At 47.8% G+C, this 23,601-nt stretch overlaps 1 protein-coding gene across 1 annotated transcript in view; it reads left to right on the plus strand.

Moving 5' to 3' along the window:
• The first annotated feature begins 6,200 nt into the window (after positions 1–6,200).
• Positions 6,201–23,601, plus strand: part of LOC140387028 (fructose-bisphosphate aldolase C-like) — a 38,163-nt gene continuing 20,762 nt past the window's right edge. Inside the window, exon 1 of the mRNA XM_072470004.1 lies at positions 6,201–6,376. The gene's annotated coding sequence lies outside the window, so the exon portion shown is untranslated. The remainder of the gene's footprint in view (positions 6,377–23,601) is intronic.

The following is a 23,601-nucleotide window of genomic DNA, read 5'->3' on the forward strand; positions in this document are numbered from 1 at the left end:
GAACTGAAAAATAAGAAGGGAGAGATCACCTTGGTAGGACTGTACTACAGGCCCCCAAATAGTCAGCGGGAAATTGAGGAGCAAATATGTAAGGAGATTACAGATAGCTGCAAGAATAATAGGGTGGTAGTAGTAGGGGACTTTAACTTTCCCAACATTGACTGGGACAGTCATAGCATTAGGGGCTTGGATGGAGGGAAATTTGTTGAGTGTATTCAGGAGGAATTTCTCATTCAGTATGTGGATGGACCGACTAGAGAGGGGGCAAAACTTGACCTCGTCTTGGGAAATAAGGAAGGGCAAGTGATAGAAGTGCTAGTGAGGGATCACTTTGGGACAAGTGACCATAATTCCATTAGTTTTAAGATAGCTATGGAGAATGATAGGTCTGGCCCAAGAGTTAAAATTCTTAATTGGGGCAAGGCCAATTTTGATGGTATCAGACAGGAACTTGCAGAGGTAGATTGGGGGAGACTATTGGCAGACAAAGGGACGGCTGGTAAATGGGAGGCTTTTAAAAATGTGTTAACCAGGGTGCAGGGTAAGCACATTCCCTTTAGAGTGAAGGGCAAGGCTGGTAGAAGTAGGGAACCCTGGATGACTCGAGATATTGAGACTCTGGTCAAAAAGAAGAAGGCGGCATATGACGTACATAAGCAACTGGGATCAAGTAGATCCCTTGAAGAGTATAGAGATTGTCGAAATAGAGTTAAGAGGGAAATCAGGAGGGCAAAAAGGGGACATGAAATTGCTTTGGCAAATAATGCAAGGGAGAATCCAAAGAGATTCTACAGATACATAAAGGGGAAAAGAGTAACTAGGGACAGAGTAGGGCCTCTTAAGGATCAACAAGGGCATTTATGTGCAGAGCCACAAGAGTTGGGTGAGATCCTGAATGAATATTTCTCATCGGTATTCACGGTGGAGAAAGGCATGGATGTTAGGAAACTAAGGGAAATAAATAGTGATGTCTTGAGAAGTGTGCATATTACAGAGGAGGAGGTGCTGGAAGTCTTAAAGCGCATCAAGGTAGATAAATCCCCGGGACCTGATGAAATGTATCCCAGGATGTTGTGGGAGGCTAGGGAGGAAATTGCGGGTCCCCTAACCGAGATATTTGAATCATCGGCAGCCACAGGTGAGGTGCCTGAAGATTGGAGAGTGGCGAATGTTGTGCCCTTGTTTAAGAAGGGCAGCAGGGAAAAGCCTGGGAACTACAGACCGGTGAGCCTAACGTCTGTAGTAGGTAAGTTGCTAGAAGGTATTCTGAGAGACAGGATCTACAAGCATTTAGAGAGGCAAGGACTGATTCGGGGCAGTCAGCATGGCTTTGTGCGTGGAAAATCATGTCTCACAAATTTGATTGAGTTTTTTGAGGGAGTGACCAAGAAGGTAGATGAGGGTAGTGCAGTAGATGTTGTCTACATGGACTTTAGCAAAGCCTTTGACAAGGTACCGCATGGTAGGTTGTTGCAGAAGGTTAAAGCTCACGGGATCCAGGGTGAGGTTGCCAATTGGATTCAAAATTGGCTGGACGACAGAAGGCAGAGGGTGGTTGTAGAGGGTTGTTTTTCAAACTGGAGGCCTGTGACCAGTGGTGTGCCTCAGGGATCGGTGCTGGGTCCACTGTTATTTGTGATTTATATTAATGATTTGGATGAGAATTTAGGAGGCATGGTTAGTAAGTTTGCAGATGACACCAAGATTGGTGGCATAGTGGATAGTGAAGAAGGTTATCTAGGATTGCAACGGGATCTTGATCAATTAGGCCAGTGGGCCGACGAATGGCAGATGGAGTTTAATTTAGATAAATGTGAGGTGATGCATTTTGGCAGATCGAATCAGGCCAGGACCTACTCAGTTAATGGTATGGCGTTGGGGAGAGTTATAGAACAAAGAGATCTAGGAGTACAGGTTCATAGCTCCTTGAAGGTGGAGTCGCAGGTGGACAGGGTGGTGAAGAAGGCATTCGGCATGCTTGGTTTCATTGGTCAGAACATTGAATATAGGAGTTGGGACGTCTTGTTGAAGTTGTACAAGACATTGGTACGGCCACACTTGGAATACTGTGCGCAGTTCTGGTCACCCTATTATAGAAAGGATATTATTAAACTAGAAAGAGTGCAGAAAAGATTTACTAGGATGTTGCCGGGACTTGATGGTTTGAGTTATAAGGAGAGGCTGGATAGACTGGGACTTTTTTCCCTGGAGCGTAGGAGGCTTAGGGGTGATCTTATAGAGGTCTATAAAATAATGAGGGGCATAGATAAGGTAGATAGTCAACATCTTTTCCCAAAGGTAGGGGAGTCTAAAACTAGAGGGCATAGGTTTAAGGTGAGAGGGGAGAGATTCAGAAGGGCCCAGAGGGGCAATTTCTTCACTCAGAGGGTAGTGAGTGTCTGGAATGGGCTGCCAGAGGTAGTAGTAGAAGCGGGTACAATTGTGTCTTTCAAAAAGCATTTAGATGGTTACATGGGTAAGATGGGTATAGAGGGTTATGGGCCAAGTGCGGGCAACTGGGACTAGCTTAATGGTAAAAAACTGGGCGGCATGGACTGGTTGGGCCGAAGGGCCTGTTTCCATGCTGTAAACTTCTATGCTCCTAGTGGCGACGGGTTTGCAATCCGGGGTGAGGTTTGCAAACAAGGATGGGGGCTCAACCTTGAGGGTTGCGAGGCCGCAGATAGTGAGTGGGGGTATTGGGCCGCCGAATTGAAACGTTAGGCTCTGCAGGTTGCACTGGAAATCTAATCCCAGTAATGTGGGCGCGCAGAGTTGGGGAAGGACGTAGAGCCTGTAGTTTTTAAACTCCCTCCCTTGCACCGTTAGGGTCACTATGCAGAAGCCTTTAATCTGTACGGAGTGGGATCCTGCAGCTAGGGAAATCTTTTGCGCACTGGGACGGATGGTCAAAAAACAGCGTCTCACCGTGTCGGGGTGGATGAAGCTTTCCGTGCTCCCGGAGTCGACCAGGCATGGTGTCTCGTGCCCGTTTATCAGCACCGTTGTTGTCGTCGTCTGGAGCGTCCGGGGCCGTGCTTGGTCCAGCGTCATTGAGGCCAGACATGATCGTAGTGCTTGAGCGTCTTCCTCGAACCCCGTGGAGCCGCCGACACTGGGGTCCGTTGTTGCCGTCCAAGATGGCGGCGGGGGTGAACAAAATGGCCGCCCCCATGCATCGCACATGGCTGGGGGGTCACAAGATGGCGGCGGGGGTGGACAAAATGGCCGTCCCCATGCGTCGCACAGGTCTGGGGGTCCCAAGATGGCGGCGCCCCTCCTCCCCTCGTGGTGGCCGGGACCCAAAATGGCGGCGCCTGCAGGTCGCACATGGGGCGCTGGGGGGGCTGGGGAGCATCAGAAACGCGCAGATCACCTTGTTCTCCGGGGACAGCGGTAGCCGGGACCCAAACTGGTTGCGCCTGCGGGTCGTACATGGGGCGCTGGGGGGGTTGGGGAGCGTTAGGAGCGCACAGGAATCCTTGTTCGCCGGGGACAGCGGCGACCTCCCGGGACCGGCACACAGCCGCGAAATGGCCCTTTTTCCTGCAGCTCTTACAAATCGCTGCGCGGGCCGGGCAGCGCTGCCGGGGGTGTTTCGCCTGGCCGCAGAAATAGCAGCGTGCTCCCCTGGGACGACTTGGCGTCTGAACCGCGCAAGCCTGTGGGGAGGGGGGTTTGTCGCGACGGGGGTCCACGGAGCCCAAGGGGCTGCCGCGCGGTCGGGGCCGTAGCGCAGGCGTTTCGCGCGGCCACATCTAGTGAGGCTGCAAGGGCCCGGGGCACTGAGAGTACTAGCGACTCTTTTTCTAAAAGTCTTTGGCGGATTTGGGGAGAGTTCATACCAGCCACAAAAGCATCACGCATCAACATGTCCGTGTGTTCCATCGCGTTTACCGGCGGGCAGCTGCAAGCCCGTCCCAAAATTAGTAGCGCGGCGTAGAATTCATCTATCGATTCTCCGGGACTTTGCCGTCTCATTGCGAGTTGGTAGCGTGCGTAGATCTGGTTCACTGGGCGAACATAGATGCTCCTTCGTGCTGCGAACGCCGTCTGGAAATCCTCTGCGTCTTCGATGAGAGGGAAAATTTCCGGGCTTACCCTCGAGTGCAGGACCTGTAGTTTCTGGTCTTCTGTGACCCGGCCGGGGGCCGTTCGGAGGTAGGCTTCGAAACAAGTCTGCCAGTGTTTGAAAACTGCTGCTGAGTTCACTGCGTTGGGGCTGATCCTCAGGCATTCTGTGATGATCCTGAGCTCCATAGTTCTTTTAAGCACGCTTAATAAATTGTAGCGCACAAAGACACACGAGAGACGAATAGAGATGAAGTCGATGAGGCTTTATTAAGCGTGACTTGTCCCCGCAGTTCAGTAGCAGACTGGCCTGCGGGGGAGAACTCCTGGTTCTTATACTCCGCCTTCAGGGCGGAGCTAGAGGTCAACAGCCAACCAGGACCCGGGATCAGTCAGCCAATGACATCACGGCTTCACAGTCCCACATGACCCCTAATGCATACTACCACAGGGGGCTGTGTTGGGGGGTGGGGTTGGGGGGCTGTGTTGGGGGGTGGGGTTGGGGGGCTGTGTTGGGGGGCTGTGTTGGGGGGCTGTGTTGGTGGGGTTGGGAGGCTTGGGGGGGCTGTGTTGGATGGGTTGTGGGGGCTATGTTGGGGGGGTGTTGGGAGGCTGTGTTGGGTGGGTTGAGGGGGTTTGGTGGGCTGTGTTGGGTGGGTTGGGGGGCTGTGTTGGATGGGTTGGGGGCTGTGTTGGATGGGTTGGGGGGGGGTTGGTGGGCTGTGTTGGATGGGTTGGCGGGGGGGTTGGGGGGCTGTGTTGGGTGGGTTGGGGGGGCTGTGTTGGATGGGTTGGGGGGGTTGGGGGCTGTGTTGGATGGGTTGGGGGGCTGTGTTGGATGGGGTGGGGGGCTGTGTTGGATGGGGTGGGGTGGGGGGGGCTGTGTTGGATGGGGTGGGGGGGGCTGTGTTGGATGGGTTGGGGGGGTTTGGTGGGCTGTGTTGGGTGGGTTGGGGGGCTGTGTTGGATGGGGTGGGGGGGGGTTTGGTGGGCTGTGTTGGGGGCTGTGTTGGATGGGGTGGGTGGGGGGGGGTTTGGTGGGCTGTGTTGGAGGGGTTGGGGGCTGTGTTGGATGGGTTGGGGGGGTTTGGTGGGCTGTGTTGGATGGGTTGGGGGGGTTTGGTGGGCTGTGTTGGATGGGTTGGGGGGGTTGGGGGCTGTGTTGGATGGGTTGGCAGGGGTTGGGGGCTGTGTTGGATGGGTTGGGGGGGGTTGGGGGCTGTGTTGGATGGGTTGGGGGGGGGGGGTTGGTAGGCTGGGTTGGCGGGGGTTGGGGGCTCTGTTTGATGGGTTGGGGTGGGTTGGGGGCTGTGTTGGATGGGTTGGGGGGGTTGGGGGCTGTGTTGGATGGGTTGGGGGGGGGGGTTGGTGGGCTGTGTTGGATGGGTTGGCGGGGGTTGGGGGCTCTGTTTGATGGGTTGGGGTGGGTTGGGGGCTGTGTTGGATGGGTTGGGGCGGGGTTGGGGGGCTGTGTTGGATGGGTTGGGGGGGGGTTGGTGGGCTGTGTTGGATGGGTTGGCGGGGGTTGGGGGCTCTGTTGGATGGGTTGGGGGGGATTTGGTGGGCTGTGTTGGATGGGTTGGGGGGCTGTGTTGGGTGGGTTGGGGGGCTGTGTTGGGTGGGTTGGGGGGCTGTGTTGGATGGGGTGGGGGGGGGCTGTGTTGGATGGGGTGGGGGGGGCTGTGTTGGATGGGGTTGGGGGGCTGTGTTGGATGGGTTGGGGGGGGGTTGTGTTGTATGGGGTTGGGGGGCTGTGTTGGGTGGGGAGGTTGGGGGGCTGTGTTGGATGGGTTGGGGGGGGGGTTGGGGGCTGTGTTGGGTGGGGGGAGGGTTGGGGGGCTGTGTTGGGTGGGGAGGTTGGGGGCTGTGTTGGATGGGTTGGGGGGGGCTGTGTTGGGTGGGGAGATTGGGGGCTGTGTTGGATGGGTTGGGGGGCGCTGTGTTGGGTGGGGAGGTTGGGGGCTGTGTTGGATGGGGTTGGGGGGCTGTGTTGGGTGGGGAGGTTGGGGGCTGTGTTGGATGGGTTGGGGGGGGGGGGTTGGGGGGCTGTGTTGGGTGGGGGGGTGGGGTATGTAAAGGTATGAATTTGCTGCTTTGACGATTCCGCTGTGTTTTGGATACTCTGCCGCTGCTTTGGGGGTTTGGTCACCGCTGCGGCTCTGGGCGGAGTTTGCGCCGGTCACGTATCTCTGCGGCATCACAATCGCTTTATTAAAGCCCAGGCGGGGCGGAGAAAGCCGCATTCAGGACTAAACCGGCTGGAGAAACGGAGCAGAACAGGAGGTGCAGCCAGACAGGTGACAAGGTGAGGGGGAGAGGCGGCTCTGTGTCTGGGGGAGAGGCTGGGGCTCTGGTCTGGGGGAGAGGCTGGGGCTCTGGTCTGGGGGAGAGGCTGGGGCTCTGGTCTGGGGGGCTCTGATCTGGGGGGCTCTGTCTCTATTCATGTTTAATGAATGACCTGTAGCAGAGCCCAGACTTCATTGTGCAGGGGTTTCAATTACATTTTAAATAATTTATATTTAATTTAGTGCCATGGTAGGATGGGGGTGACGTTATAAAATGATTTATATTCGGTGGCTGTGGGTTCCTAGATCATGTTTTGATTTTAATGTAATTATTTTGATGCTTGTGAATTTTGTCTTTAATGATTAAACATTAATCAAGTCGACCATTGACGACAGACAGACACAGACAACCGAACACGCATCAGCCACACTGAAACCTCCCACTGTATCTAAAGACTTAACAATAATAATCTTTATTATTGTCACAAGTAGGCTTACATTAACACTGCAATGAAATTACTGTGAAAATCCCCTAGTCGCCACATTCCAGCGCCTGTTTGGGTACACGGAGGGAGAATTCAGACTGTCCAATCCACCTAACAGCATGTCTTTCGGGACTTGTGGGAGGAAACCGGAGCACCCGGAGGAAACCCACGCAGACACGGGGAGAACGTGCAGACTCCGCACAGACAGTGACCCAAGCCGGGAACTGAACCTGAGACCCTGGTGCTGTGAAGCAACAGTGCTAACCACTGTTTCCCACAACATCTAGAAACTCACTGAGTGAATCCTGCACTATAAACACAGTCATTGTGATTGATGTCTCCTGTGTTGAATCAAGGTCACCTTTCCAGGACAGGTACAGCACTGGGTTAGATGCAGAGTAAAGCTCATCTACACTGTCCCCATCAAACACTCCCAGGACAGGTGGAGCACGGGGTTAGATACAGAGTAAAGCTCCCTCTACACTGTCCCCATCAAACACTCCCAGGACAGGTACAGCGCGGGGTTAGATACAGAGTAAAGCTCCCTCTACGCTGTCCCCATCAAACACTCCCAGGACAGGCACAGCACGGGGTTAGATACAGTGTAAAGCTCCCTCTACACTGTCCCCATCAAACACTCCCTGGACAGGTACAGCACGGGGTTAGATACAGAGTAAAGCTGCCTCTACACTGTCCCCATCAAACACTCCCAGGACAGGTACAGCACGGGGTTAGATACAGAGTAAAGCTCCCTATACACTGTCCGCATCAAACACTCCCAGGACAGGTACAGCACGGGGTTAGATACAGAGTAAAGCTCCCTCTACACTGTCCCCATCAAACACTCCCAGGTCAGGTACAGCACGGGGTTAGATACAGAGTAAAGCTCCCTCTACACTGTCCCCATCAAACACTCCCAGGTCAGGTACAGCACGGGGTTAGATACAGAGTAAAGCTCCCTCTACACTGTCCCCATCAAACACTCCCAGGTCAGGTACAGCACGGGGTTAGATACAGAGTAAAGCTCCCTCTCCACTGTCCCCATCAAACACTCCCAGGACAGGTACAGCACGGGGTTAGATACAGAGTAAAGCTCCCTCTCCACTGTCCCCATCAAACACTCCCAGGACAGGCACAGCGCGGGGTTAGATACAGAGTAAAGCTCCCTCTACACTGTCCCCATCAAACACTCCCAGGACAGGTACAGCACGGGGTTAGATACAGAGTAAAGCTCCCTCTAAACTGTCCCCATCAAACACTCCCAGGACAGGCACAGCACGGGGTTAGATACAGAGTACACTGCCAACAGCAGATTCCAATTCCTATTGCTCCAGACAACTTGATTTCCCAAGTTTTATGTGGTCTGCCTAAGAATTTTCTGGCAATTGTACTGAGTTGATGGATGTGTTACATTAGGTATGGACATTTCTTCAAATTTACTGGATGTAAGGAACATAAATATCAGCTTGTTAATGTTTCCTCATCTGTAATGGATGTAGTGAGGACTGTTTTGGAAATATGGCGTGAATCTAGCCTGCAGTGTTCAGTAACTGTTACCTTTCCCTTGCTTTGCTGTTGTTGATGGGAAACAAGTTCTTAATGTGCCAGATATGTTGCTAATTTACCTCTTGCCTTGAGAGCCAGTGAAGATGGAGTGGGAGAGAACACCAGCAATGGCTAACCCACACGGCAGAACTTTTGGCGCCTGACTAGGATATATTCAGTCACCTGCGGAGATAAGGGAGAAGGAAGGTTCTAGTAGATGAGGTGACGAGATGTCCTTTTGATTTAATGTGGTTACCACAGGATCTGGGTGAAGTTGAATTGCTTTGAGGTGCTGCATTGACACAAAGTATTGGACTAGTCCAGGTCGGAATGTGGGTAATGTGTGGGTGAAGCTGCCTGGCATGCACTGTACTATTGCCCTCTCCTCAGCTGTGTTCTCTGCCAAAAAGCTGTCTCATTGCCTTGTGATTGGACTGCCGAATAAAATTTGGTAGCATGGATCACCTGCCCAATTGACTCACTACCTTCTGCGTAAAGTTGTTAAATATAATTGATCTATCCATGGCTGCTTTGTAGAATTTAATGTCCAAACTATTCTAGCACTTCACATTACTTGTACATGTTGGAATCAAACATCTCGACCTTGGATATTCACACTGGAGCAGGTTAACAGGTGGCGGCCAGTTAGTTCAATTGGCTAGATGGATAGGTAGCATGTCATTCAGAATAACACCAGCAGTACAGGTTCGATTCCCATTCTGGCTGAGGTAGATGTGGGATCTGCCTAGTCATTCTGGCCCTGACTGGAAGGTAATGGCCAGAGCACCACAGATTAAACTGCTGAGTCGGATAACAAACTAACCAGCCCTCAGGTGGAGCTGGACCAGACTTTGCATTAGTTTGTATCTCTGCCCAAATAACATCTGCTTAAAGGGCAGCCCCGAGGGTGCGGCCTGGTGCCAGAGGGGCAGCCCCGAGGGTGCGGCCTGGTGCCAGAGGGGCAGCCCCGAGGGTGCGGCCTGGTGCCAGAGGGGCAGCCCCGAGGGTGCGGCCTGGTGCCAGAGGGGCAGCCCCGAGGGTGCGGCCTGGTGCCAGAGGGGCAGCTCCGAGGGTGCGGCCTGGTGCCAGAGGGGCAGCCCCGAGGGTGCGGCCTGGTGCCAGAGGGGCAGCCCCGAGGGTGCGGCCTGGTGCCAGAGGGGCAGCCCCGAGGGTGCGGCCTGGTGCCAGAGGGGCAGCCCCGAGGGTGCGGCCTGGTGCCAGAGGGGCAGCCCCGAGGGTGCGGCCTGGTGCCAGAGGGGCAGCCCCGAGGGTGCGGCCTGGTGCCAGAGGGGCAGCCCCGAGGGTGCGGCCTGGTGCCAGAGGGGCAGCCCCGAGGGTGCGGCCTGGTGCCAGAGGGGCAGCCCCGAGGGTGCGGCCTGGTGCCAGAGGGGCAGCCCCGAGGGTGCGGCCTGGTGCCAGAGGGGCAGCCCCGAGGGTGCGGCCTGGTGCCAGAGGGGCAGCCCTTTAGAGAAGACCCAAACCTGAGGCTCCTTCTGCCCTCGCATAGATGCAAAAATAACTGGAGGGGGAGAGCAGGGAGACCCTCCACAGAATTATCACCCTGTTATATCTCCTACATTAGAGCACTGACTAGTATTTAGCTTCTATCTCTGTTAAATTGTTTCTGTCACAAGTTTGCATTTATTTGTTTAATTGATATTTGCAATTTATCAGACCCAGCTTCCGAATCCCACAGTATTTTATCTTCAATCCTTTTCCCTTCCCTTTCACAGGCGTGCTATTAGAAAACCCAGCTCACGTTCCAATCACTCATGCAAAGAGCTGATTTGCCATGAGGATCGCCAGGCTGCCTCAGGGCCATACTGATACAGCTTCATTTACACATGCTTCTCATCTCCTCTGACTCATTCCGTAATGTCTCCATTCTCCAAGCTGAATCCCTTCTAGCCCTTTGATTTGTTTATTTTTCTCCCACCCCTGTACCGTCTTGTTCAGTAGAACAAGGTGACTTTGTTGAAATTTAACAGAGTACTTCTCAGCTGTGTGAGCACCAGGGTGAAATTCTAGTAGGTACAGGAACTGTTGCTGGTGACGACGGCAATTTAATGTCACCAATTCAGGGAGTGAAAGCTGGAATTAATTAACAATAGTCACCCTTTCTGCATCTGTTGGATTCAGCTGTTACACCCGCTACAGTCCAATAGCCCTACTGATATTCGCTGTCTTCACTGGGTTGTACAAGGGGGCATCTGGCAAAGTATCAGACCAATGCTCTTGGAGAAGGGTGAATTAGAAGGGATAGGTCAAAATCAAAATGTAAATGGTGTCTCCTTCTGCCCTAGCATTAAACTCTCATCTTTATCTAATTTCTCTCATGACCAATCCAAGCTCCCCTTATCCATGAGACTTGTATAATCCTTATATCATCCCCTCAGTGTACTGTAACATCCCAATGTGCTTCACTACAAAATGTCATTTTGACACCAAACCATAAGAGAGGTTGATATAAGGGCAGATCTCACACAATGTGAGCACAACTGGCTGGGTCAGCATTTATTGCCCTTGAGAAGGTGATGTTGAGCAGCTGCCTAGAACCGCTGCAGTCCTTGTGGTGTAGGTACACCCACAGTGCTGTTAGGGAAGGAGCTCCAGGATTTTGACCCAGCAACCGAGGAGGAACAGCAATATATTTCCAAGTCGGGATGGTATATGATGTGGCGGGGAACGTCCAGATGGTGGTGTGTCAGCTACCCTTGTCCTTTTTAGGTGGCGAAGGTCACTGGTTTGGAAGATGCTGTTGAAAGAGGCTGTGAGTTGCTGAAATGAAAGAGGCTGTGAGTTGCTGAAATGTATCATGTGGATCGAAGGGCAGCGCGGTGGCACAGTGGTTAGCACTGCTGCTTCATGGCGCCAAATCCGGGTCGATCCCGGCCCCAGGTCATTGTCCGTGTGGAGTTTGGACATTTTCTCCGTGTCTGCGTGGGCCTTGTTATGGGCCAGGGTTTAGAGAACCCCAAAGTGTATCATGGAGTTCACCTGACCCACAACTTTTACTAGATTGTGGTATGGGGAGCACACGGCCCACTCTACAGGTGTGGTACAGCAGAAATGGAAAAGTATTTTTTAAAGCAAAACAATGTTTATTCTATGAACTCAAGTTAACCTTTTTAAAACATACAGTGAACATCTTAGCAACCATTAATTCAAATACAACCCCCAAAGAATACAACACTAAGTAATCCTTAATAACTTCCCAAACAACACCCAGAAGACAAAAGAAACACCTTTTAACAGAAGCACATCAGGTTTACATTCACTACTGAAAACATTTATAATTCTGAATTCACCAAATAATCAAGAGATAGTCTTTTCATAGCAGAGAGAACAGCAGTACACCTGCTTTGTCTGGCTTCAGCTCCAACACTGAAAAAACGAAACCAAAAAAAAAAACAGACACACCCAAGCTTTTCTCAAAGTGAAACTAAAAAGCAGAGCCAGAGCTCAGCTCCACCCACTCTGACATCACTGCAGCAACATGAGCAGAGAGGCATTTCTTAAAGTGACATTCTCATGACCTCCCCCCAAGGAAAAATAAATAGTTAGCCAGGGTTCAATCCGGCCCTGGGTCACTGTCCGTGTGGGGTTTGCACATTCTCCCCGTGTCTGCGTGGGCTTCGCCCCCACAACCCAAAAATGTGCAGAGTAGGTGGATTGGCCACGCTAAATTGCCCCTTAATTGGAAAAAATAATTGGGTAATCTAAATTTATAAAAAACATCAACTTCAAGATGGTTTCATTTTTCACCTTGTCACTATCCTTTAAGAAATGCACACAGTAAATATACTTTCTCGTTTCAAAAAACAACACACGCAAACAGGTATAATAATATAGTCCATTTTTTTTTTGTTCTTCTTCCTCCAACTGAAATCCTTCTTGATTGACGGTCTGTTTGAACAAGAAGGTCTCTGCACGATCCGTCCATTTCTCTCCGCCTCGGCATTTCTCGTGAAAGTCAGATACTTTAATTCAATCTGATCAGTCACTTGCAATTCTCCAACACATGAGCATTGGTTATCACAGCTTTCAGACAGTCAAATGCCTGTTGAAACTCCGCTGTCCATTGAAATCTTTGACGTTTCTTCAGCAAGTCCATCAGTGGAGCAATCACGCTACAAAACGTTTGCACAAATGTTCGATCAAATCCACTCATGCCAAGAAATCGCATTATTTCCCTTCGTCTTGAGGGTATCGGAAACTCAACAACTGTTGGCTTCACATCCCGTGTGACCATTCGGCCCTGTCCGATTGTACGGCCAAGGAAAGTGAGTTGGGCTTTTCCAAATTCACTTTTGGCTAGGTTTATCACCAAACCCGCCTCCTGAAGTCGATCGAATAACTCCATCAGATGTTTCAAATGTTCTTTCCATGTCTGGATGAAAATGACCAGATCGTCGATGTATACCGCACAATTGGGTAATCCTGAAACAGCTTTATTAGTTAACCGTTGAAATGTGGCTGGGGCGTTTTTCATGCCAAATGGCATAGCTTTGAATTGGTATATACCATCTGGAGTCACAAAAGCTGAAATCTCCTTCACCCTTTCGGATAAAGGTACCTGCCAGTAACCTTAAGTAAATCCAGTTTGGAAATAAAAGCTGATTGTCCCACTTTCTCAATGCAATCCTCCAAACGTGGGATAGGATAAGAGTCCGTTCTTGTAACTGCATTCACCTTTCATAGTCCACACACAACCGTTGGGTACCATCTGGTTTAGGTACCATCACTATGGGTGAGCTCCATTGGCTGCAACCCACTTCAATTATGCCATTTTTAAGCATACTCTTTGTTAATCTGTGCCAATTTTAAAGGGTTAAGCCTATATGGATGTTGTTTGATTGGAACAGCATTTCCCACATCTACATCATGTATAGCCATTTTAGTACTTCCCAATTTATCTCCGCAAACTTGCCCATGTGATATCAATAACTCTTTCAGGTCAGTCCGTTTTTCCTCTGGAAGGTAACTCAACAATTTATCCCAATTTTTAAGAACATCCTCATTTTCCAATTTAATTTGAGGTATGTCAAATTCACAGTCATCTGGATTTGATTCGTCACTTTGAGTTAGAATCATTAAAACCTCCTTTTTCTCTCCTTCCCTTTCAAAGTACCTTTTAAGCATATTCACATGACACACTCGGTGAGTCTTCCTTCTATCTGGTGTTTTTACCACATAATTCATCTCACTTAATTTCCTTTCAATCTGATACGGTCCACAAAACCTAGCTTTTAAAGGTTCACCTACCACTGGTAACAACACTAAAACTTTATCCCCACTGGCAAAACTACGAACTTTGGATTTCTTGTCCGTTATCTGTTTCATCACATTTTGTGCAACTTTTAAATGTCTAGCCAATTCACCTGCTCTATTTAATCGTTCCCTAAAATTTGACACTTAATCCAATAATGTAATTTCTGATTTCTCAGTCACCATTTTTTCCTTAATCAATTTAAGTGATCCTCTTACTCATGACCAAAAATTAGTTCAAAAGGACTAAATTTGGTAGACTCATTAGGTGCATCCCTAATTGCAAACAATACGAATGGGATTCCTTTATCCCAATCCTCTGGATAATCTTGACAATACGCCCTCAACATTGTTTTTAATGTCTGATGCCACCTTTCTAACGCTCCCTGCGATTCTGGATGGTACGCAGTTGATTTTAAATTGTTTTATTCCTAAGCTATCCATAACTTCTTTAAATAACCTTGAGGTACAATTTGATCCTTGATCCGATTGAATTTCTGTGGGTAGTCCATATCTAGTAAAGAATTTAAGTGACTCCTCCACAATCTTCTTAGTTGTAATATTACGTACTGGAATGGCCACTGGAAACCTAGTAGACACATCCATTATAGTCAAAAGATATTGATTCCCACTTTTCATTTTAGGAATCGGTCCTACGCAATCAATTAGGACCCTTGTAAAAGGTTCCTCAAATGCTGGAATGGGTATTTAGGGCGCTGGTTTTATCACTGTTTGAGGTTTCCCTATCACTTGACATGTGTGACATGATTGACAAAATTTAACTACATCTTTATGTAGTCCAGGCCAATAAAAATGTTTTTGGATTTTAGCTTGAGTTTTCCTTATTCCCAAATGACCTCCCACTGGTACCTCATGTGCAACTCGCAACACCCCTTTTCTATACCCTACCGGCAATACTACTTGATGAACTTCTGCCCACTTTTCACCCGCCTGCATATATAAACATCTCCATTTTCTCATCAAGACATCACATTTATGGTAATAACACTCTGGTATACTCTCAGAGTCCTCTTCCATATATGCTTTCTGATACATCCATTTTATTTCTATATCTTTCTGTTGTAACTCCGCCAATTTTCTTGAACTAAAAATATTTGATCAAAAATCGTTTCTGATAATTGCACTTCAACTTCATCTTCACTCTTTGATATCTCCTCTCGTCTTAACCTGTGACTTTGCGACCTTGTTACTACATAATCCGCAAAAATCCCAGGATATTCGTCCTTCAACACTTCAGTTGTCTGATTTTCCACTGGCTTATCAACCACAGTATCATAGAATTTAGAGTGCAGTAGGCATCACTCCCACCTGCGACCCAGCTATAACATTACCCAAGATAAACTGTATTCCCGGACAAGATAGTTTCTCTATTACTCCTACTACCTCTTCACCACTCTTCACTGGATATTCCAACCGTGCCTTATATAACGGAACATGTTGCTAACTTTTGGTTGGCTCTTAAATCGTAATTTGCTCTGTTTGTTTAACCTTTGCTCTAGAGTCGCCAGGTATCTTTATGCTCCCGCCACGAGGTTCAAGTTCAAGTAATGATCAATAACTCAACACACCAATTAGTAAGGTTCAAATCAAAGCACATTTATTACACACAGTAAGTCACTACTCATGCATAAACTCTACTTTCTAGGCTATTTCTATCACGAAAAGGCCTATACTTAGTTTTGGACTGGCCCACCAGGTCAGGGGAACAAATTCAGGTCCTGAGTCTGCAGGATTCAAAAGCTGGTATGGACTGGTAGCTAAGAGCACCTATCTCGTCCGAGCGTTGACTTGAGACTTACTTGGTTGATGAGGTAGCTTGGGCAGTTCACTCCAGGGTTGATTCGCTGCTGAGTGACCCTGCCAAGAAGGACGATTTCAACTTGGGGGCTTTACCTTATAGTCCCCAGGGCCTTCCTGCCCTTCGGGGTGGACCCTGTACCTGGTTCCAAGTGATTGGACTGCTTTCCGATCACTTAGATCGATTTCTCCAATGCTGGAGCGGTTCCCTGATCGCTGGGCGGTCTTTAAGTGTCCATTAACCTCTTGTGCTGGCGCCGAGGAGTCTGGCTTGGCCTTGTTTACCTTAAATGTTTTGATTGTTCCTGGGGATCGATCATTAATATGCAGATGGCTGCTTGTATCGATGCTGTCTGGGTTTCTGCAGAGTCTAATACACAGTAAACTTTGCACCTGCTACTTTTTGCCTGTGTTGGCTGAATTTACCTTCAGCCTTTGCGGTTCTCCATTTTAAGTCGGGAAGTGGCCAACTCGGGTGGCTACAAACACTTACTCCTCTCATCCTGAATTCCACATATTACCACCTTTTCTGGCAACATTCTTCCCAGACTACATAACTCCTCATCTCTTGCCATTAAAGATTGACTAGCTCCCGTATCTCTTAAAATTGTGACTTCTTTACCTGCTCCTCCTGATACACAAACTTCACCCACACAAGTAAATTCTTTAAAGAGATCAATCACCTCTTGATCAGGCTGTACAATCTTTTGCATCTCCTTCGCTTCACTTGGGCTTTCCTTTACCACTTTAACAAACCCCACTGTCTTATCCTGTTTTACCACATCAGCCTTCCCAGTGCTTTTCTTCAACCACCAACACTGTGACTTTACATGGCTTAGTTTATTACAGTGAAAATATTTGAAACTGTTCATTTCTTTTCCACCCTCCTGGGTTTCTCTTTTAATCTGAGATACAGTCTCCTTATTATCTCCCATCAGATCACCATTGCCTTTACCACTTGAGTATTTCTCATGTCCCCAGTTTCTATCCTTCACCGGCTGAAACTGATGTTGGAAACCAAGCTTTGATTTATGAACTAATTCATAATCATCTGCCATTTCTGCTGCTAATCTCACAGTTTTAACCCTCTGCTCCTCCACATGAGTTCTCACTACATCAGGAATTGAATTTTTAAACTCCTCCAAAAGTATAATTTCTCTGAGAGCTTCATATGTTTAGTCTATTTTCAAAGCCCTTATCCACCTTTCAAAATTACTCTGTTTGAGCCTTTCAAACTCCATGTATGTTTGACCAAATTCTTTCCTTAAATTTCTAAACCTTTGTAGGCTTCAGGCACTAGTTCATATGCACCTAAGATGGATTGTTTCACCTCCTCATACGTCCCAGATACCACCTTCGGTAGTGATGCAAACACTTCACTAGCCCTACCTACCAGCTTTGTTTGAATCAGTAATACCCACATGTCCTGTGGCCATTTCATTTGTTTCTACCTTCTCAAATGAAATGAAAAAAGCTTCCACCTCTTTCTCGTCAAACCTTGGCAATGCTTGGACATATTTAAATAGATCCCCACCATGCCTCCGATTATTATGCTCTTTCTTACTATCCTCATCACTCTTCCTTACTATCCTCATCACTATCATCCAACTGTACGTTTCCCTTTACGCCTGCCAATTTTAACTGACTGTCATGTTTCATGGCCATTTTCTGAAGTTCAAACTCTCTCTTTATCTTTTTCCCTGATCTGTATCACCCTTTCTTTTTCTTTTTGTTCTGCTAGGGCTATTCTTTTCTCCTTTCTTCTCTCTCTTTTCCCTCTCTATCTCTTTCGTATTCAAGCTGCTTTAATTCTTTCTCATGCTCCAATTGTTTAATTTGTAACAGAATTTTTGCCATTTCCAATGAGTCAAACTGTATCTCCGGCAACTTTAAATGCTTAGCCACTGCCATAATTACCTCACCTTTTCGCATTTTGTCAGGTAATGTTAACTGCAATGTCTTTGTCAAATCTAACAGTCTGCTTTTAGTCTCTGTCCGTAAGGTACTGCGTGTGACCGTCTCCACCCCCAAAAACGTCTGAGCCTCTGAAAGAGCCATTGTTCCCAACACACTCCCTACTTAAACTAAAATATCACACCTGAAAAACAACCACAATATGCTCCCCCCTCACTGTCTTCTAAGCCATCCAATAGATAGACTTTTATCCCCCTTGAGCCCCCAATGTTATGGGCCAGGGTTTAGAGAACCCCAAAGTGTATCATGGAGTTCACCTGACCCACAACTTTTAATAGATTGTGGTATGGGGAGCACACGGCCCACTCTACAGGTGTGGCACAGCAGAAATGGAAAAGTATTTTTTAAAGCAAAACTGGATTGGATTTGTTTATTGTCACGGGATGGTATATGATGTGGCGGGGAACGTCCAGATGGTAACAGCAAAGATAAGGATTTCAGCAGTGATAAGTGGAGGTGGAATTGGACAATGTCACTGTGGTAGAAATAGGCAGTCTTCTTGATGGTGTTGATATGGTTGGAAGCTGATCCTGGAGCCTCTTCAAATTGTTGCCAGAAACTCACTGCCTCCTCCTGTTATCCTGTCCCACCAAACATCTGGCCACCCAACTTTCCTTCCTGGCCCCTATGTTATCACATATTGTTATCTAGATTGTTTCCGACCTGCCCTCATGACCTCTCCTCTGGTACTGTACCCTTCACCTTCTTCCAATAAGTCATCATTATCTTATTCCTAAAAAAAAAACCACCCTTGAGGTTTGTCCTTCCAAACTACCTATCTGCCTTCAAAATCCCTTAACTGTCCGAAGTCTTTGAATATGCTCTTACCTTTCAAATCTTTGCCAAGTCTGAATCCGACTGGTTTCTGCCCTGTCACTGTATTAAATGGCCCTTATCAAAGTCACAAATAACATCCTCTGTTATTGGACAATGGTAAATTATCTGTTCTCAACCTCGCTGAAGCCTTTGGCAAGATTGACCATACTATTCTCCTCCAATGCCTCTCCTCCATTGTTTGGCTAGGTTGGACTAACTTCACTTGATTCCATTCTTATCAATTCATTCACAGCCAGAGAATCATCTGCAATTGCTTTTCCACCGTTACCTCTGGAGTCTATCAAGGATCTATCTTTATCTCCTTCCTATTCCTTATCTACAGGCTTCCCCTTGATGACACCATTCAAAAACATGTCTGGTTCTACATGTATGCTGATAACAGCCAGCTCTATCTCACTGCCACTCTGCACCCCAGCGCCACTCTGCACCCCAGTGCCATTGCCCATCTCTGTAACATTGCCCGACTCCACCTGTGCCCCAGCTGCTGCAGAAACCCTCGTCCATGCCTTTGTTTCCTCCAGACTGACTATTCCAACGCTCTCCTGGCCAGTCTTCCATCTTCTACTCGCCATAAACTTGACCCACCCAAAACTCTGCTATCCATAGCCTAACTCGCCCCAAGTCCTGTTTTCCCCCCATCAGCCCCGTGCCCTGGCAATGCCTCAATTATAAAATTCTCATCCTCTTTCAAATTATTCCACAGTCAATGTCTGTAATCTCCCACCCTAACCGTGATCACTATACTCCTCTAGTTCCAGCCTCTTGCGTACCCTCCATTTTAATCACTCTGCCATTGGCAGCTATTCCTTCAGATGCCTCCGTCTCAAACTCTGAAATTCCTTCCCTAACCCTCTCTTTCTTTCTTTCTTGTAAGATATTTTTAAAGCTTGTTGAAGCTTTAATCATCTATCCTAAGATAATGTTGTGTTTGGTGGGAGTTTTATTTGATAATACTCCTGTGAAGTGCATTGGGGTGGTCTACTAGAAGAGCACAATATAAATGTAAGTTGTTGTTGATCTGTCAGTGTGATAATTGTCGCAACTTGTATTTGGCTCAAGTAATCCCCTTTCTCTCTCTTTTCCCCCTCTCCTCCACAATTTTCTTGACTTTTTATTCCTTGTGATGTTGCATAGGCTGCTTGTGAAACTGAGAGTTGTTTCATGAGGGTTTAGCTCTGTATTCTTCAAACTTTTTTTCCAGGGACCCATTTTTGCCGACCTTTGCGACCCACGCCGGCCGACCGTCGCGACCCATCGTTTTCTCTTAACTTGTTTGCTGCTGATAAAAATGGAGGAAATGGTTTTGGCCCTCGTACACGCTCCCCCAATGGAACCTGTTGGATGAAGGTGAAACCTTCCAGTGTTGGAAAGTATGGAGTCTCCATCTGCCCAAAGTTCGCCATTTTTTCCTGTAAAATTTTATCAAATAAAATCCCCCCGAACTTGTAAAAAAAAAATATAAAATGAATAAAATAAATGAAAAAAATTAAAATTAAATGAATAAAACCCCCCCGAACTTGTAAAACAAAAAGCTGCGACCGTTAAAAAAAATAGTGGCCGCACTGCACATGCGTGCCCGATCATTGGCGCGCATAGTTTTGCGCATGCACGCCGATGATCGTGTGCGCATGCGCAATGCGGCTGAATTTTATTTACGTGTTCACGGCCATTTTAAAGGCCGCTTGCAGCTGGCGTTATTAAAAGCCGGCTGCTACACGGGGATTTGAGCGATCAGGAGCGCTGTGAAGGCCAGACCCACAGGTGGGTCGCGCCCCCGAGTTTGAAAAACACTGGTTTAGCTGATTAGAGAATATGCACAACCAAAGATGTGTGGGGCAACATGGTGGCGCAGTGGTTAGCACTGCTGCCTCACGGTGCCGAGGTCCCAGGTTTGATCCAGGCTGTGGGTTACTGTCCGTGTGGAGTTTGCCATACTAAATTGCCCCTTAATTGGAAAAATGTATTGGGCACTCTAAATTTACTTTTTAAAAAAAAAAACAAAGATGTGCAGTTGAGGTGGGGTTGTGGGGATAGGGCGGGGGAGTGGGCTTAGGTAGAGTGCTCTTTAAGAGGGTCATTGTGGATTTGATGGGCCGAAAGGCCTCCTGCACCGTAGGAATTCTATGATTGACCTTCATCATCTCAATAAACACACAAAGGGTGGCAGGGTGGTGTAGTGGTTAGCACTGCTGCCTCATGGCGCCGAGGACCCGGGTTCTGTGTAGAGTTTGCACATTCTCCCCGTGTCTGCGACGGTCTCACCCCCACAACCCAAAGATGTGCAGGGTAGGTGGATTGGCCACGCTAAATTGTCCCTTATTTGGAAAAATTGAAAAAAATAAACACAAGGATGCCAGAATTAGCGGTAAACCTGTTTTGCAGGAAAAAGAAGAAATGTCTGCCTCTGAGCGTCTGTGTAAATGCTAGCAGCCTGTTGAGAATGGGTGATCCTCTATTAGTGTGGGAGATTTCAGTTACACAAAGCAATGGCTGAGCCTTTGCCAATCAGGAATGTAGTGACTGGGAGGGGGAAGGGAACCAGAGTCAATAAATTGAAATGAGCATGATAGTACAATCGAATCTACCATTGTCGAGCTGTGAGAACGGAAACAACCTCCACATCCCTGAGCCAGGATATAAGCCCAAACTGCTGTTTAAAAAATCAACACCTTCTCCGTTCTTTAATGTAGGGCTGAGACACTGTTTCTACAGAAACATTGGTGTGCAGAGGGAGAAATTAAACTTTTTAATTTTTAGTTTTTTTAAATTGAATTTTTCCTGTACACCTCTCTTGAGGAATGGTGACTCTATATTGGGCCACATTTCCAGAGACAGGCTGGCACCTGGGGCCCTGCTCCTAGTTTCAAAATGAAACTGGATACATCGAGTAGGTCAGGCATAAGCTGAGAGATCAACAGTTTGGATGTGAAACCCTTTTTCAGAAGTGCAAAATATCTCCGATCAACATCAGAACAAGCTGAGGGAAGAGAACAAATCGTGAAATAAGATTGAGAGAGTAATAAATCAGGATAGGTAACTATTCCAAAGCCCCCCTCCCCATCTGTGTAACCTCCTCCAGCCCTACAACCCTCTGCACTCCTCCATTTCTGGCCTCTTGCATCCTGATTTTTAATTGCTGCAGCTTTGATGGGGCTGGTTTAGCACAGGGCTAAATTGCTGGCTTTGAAAGCAGACCAAGGCAGGCCAGCAGCACGGTTCAATTCCCGTAACAGCCTCCCCGAACAGGCGCCGGAATGTGGCGACTAGGGGCTTTTCACAGTAACTTCATTTGAAACCTACTTGTGACAATAAGCGATTTTCATTTCATTTCATGTGTGTAGATCTATCTGCCTGGGCCGTAAGCCCTGGAATTCCTCTCTTAAACCCCTTCACCTCGCATTCCTCCTTCAACCCACTCCTAACCACTTTGGCCAAGCTTTTTGGTGGTCTGTTCCAAAATTTACTTAACATGGTTCAGTGTCAAATGTTGTTGTTGTGAAGTAGATCAAATAAAATGCACTATGAATATAAATAAATATATAAACACAAGTAGGATGGGGAGTATGAAAAACAGCAACATGAAGCAGCTCTGGTGGTTTGTGTCTGGGGCAATGAAAGGTTGAGATGATTCTTTTATGGATGGTTGGAGAGTGTAAGACGGTTATTGATCCATGAAAGGACATCAACCACGTCCGATCCTGTTATCACCGATATTCAGGGGCATACTATTTCCCATGAACATTCCTGAACGGTGAATACGGGCCACAGTGGGCCATCCAGCCACACAAGCTTGGTCTGTAATTTAATTAAATATTTGCCTCATTCCATTTACCTCTTTTAATCCACACCTAATAATAATCTGTGCGTCAGTCTTGAACATTTCAGTTGATCCCCCAACATCTAGTCAGATTGGAGAATAATTTCCACATGCCAAAGTGTGGGAGAAATGCTTCCTGATTTCACCAGGGCAGTGATGACCCCACTAGATTAATAATCTGTAGGCACAGACTGATGCTCTGGGTTTGTATAGGAGGGGGATTTTGAGATCCTGGCCTGGCTGTAGGGGTACCTAGGGGATCCACGCTGAGGTTACAAATGATGGGCAATGGTGGATCTGGCAGTGAAGACATAGATGTGGTGTTGGGTGCTCTGGTGCACAGATGAGCCAACACAGTTGTATGTGGTACAACTCTATTTTATTTTAACTCTTATAATACAGTTCGTTCTGGATACTCTGCACGTGCTGTCTCCCTGAGTGTGTTTGGTGGCAGATGTGTCCTGGTTCTCCTCTGCAGCTAATACTGACCACCGGGGGTCGTGTCTGTGCTTTTATATCTTTCTGTCATTGGTTGTGGTGTTGTGTGTTCTGATTTGTCTGTTGGTGTGTCTATCATGATGTGTGTGTTTGAATATCATGACAATGGAGACATAAACTAGCTGGTGCCAGCTGGAGAATCCTCTGGGAAGAGGATTTATTTTCCCTTCGAGCACACGAAGGAAACAGGAAACAATCTCTTGCTTCCCCTTGGAATGACTGGCTTAGCCAACAAGGGCATCCAGTGTCACTATGATTGGATTTTGGATGACCATGGTCACCTCAGCCACTCTGCAAAGCATCGAGACAGTGACAATTTCCCTCTCGAGTAGCTAAGCTGAATTTTGCATTTCTGTCTTTCCCCTCGGAGGAAACAGTTTGTCTGTATCTCTTATGACAAATCTGTTAGAGTTCTTTGAGGAGGTAACAAGCAAGTTAGACAAAGGAGAATCAGTGGACGTGATTTATTTAGATTTCCAGAAGGCCTTTGACAAGGTGCCGCATAGGAGACTGTTAAATAAGTTAAGAGCTCATGGTGTTAAGGGTAAGATCCTGGCATGGATAGAGGATTGGCTGACTGGCAGAAGGCAGAGAGTGGGGATAAAGGGGTGGTTTTCAAGCTGGCAGCCGGTGACTAGTGGTGTGCCTCCGGGGTCTGTGCTGGGACCACAACTTTTTACAATGTACATTAATGATCTGGAAGAAGGAACTGGAGGCACTGTTAAGTTTGCAGATGATACAAAGATCTGTAGAGGGACAGGTAGTATTGAGGATGCAGGGGGGCTGCAGAAGGATTTGGACAGGCTAGGTGAGTGGGCAATGAAGTGGCAAATGAAATAAAATGTGGAAAAGTGTGAGGTTATGCACTTTGGAAGGAGGAATTTAGGCATTGACTATTTTCTAAATGGGGAAATGCTTCGGAAAGCAGAAGCACAAAGGGACTTGGGAGTCCTTGTTCACGATTCTCTTAAGGTTAATGTGCAGGTTCAGTTGGCAGTTAAGA

This window comes from Scyliorhinus torazame, chromosome 12 (assembly GCF_047496885.1).
Source record: "Scyliorhinus torazame isolate Kashiwa2021f chromosome 12, sScyTor2.1, whole genome shotgun sequence".
NCBI lineage: Eukaryota > Metazoa > Chordata > Chondrichthyes > Carcharhiniformes > Scyliorhinidae > Scyliorhinus > Scyliorhinus torazame.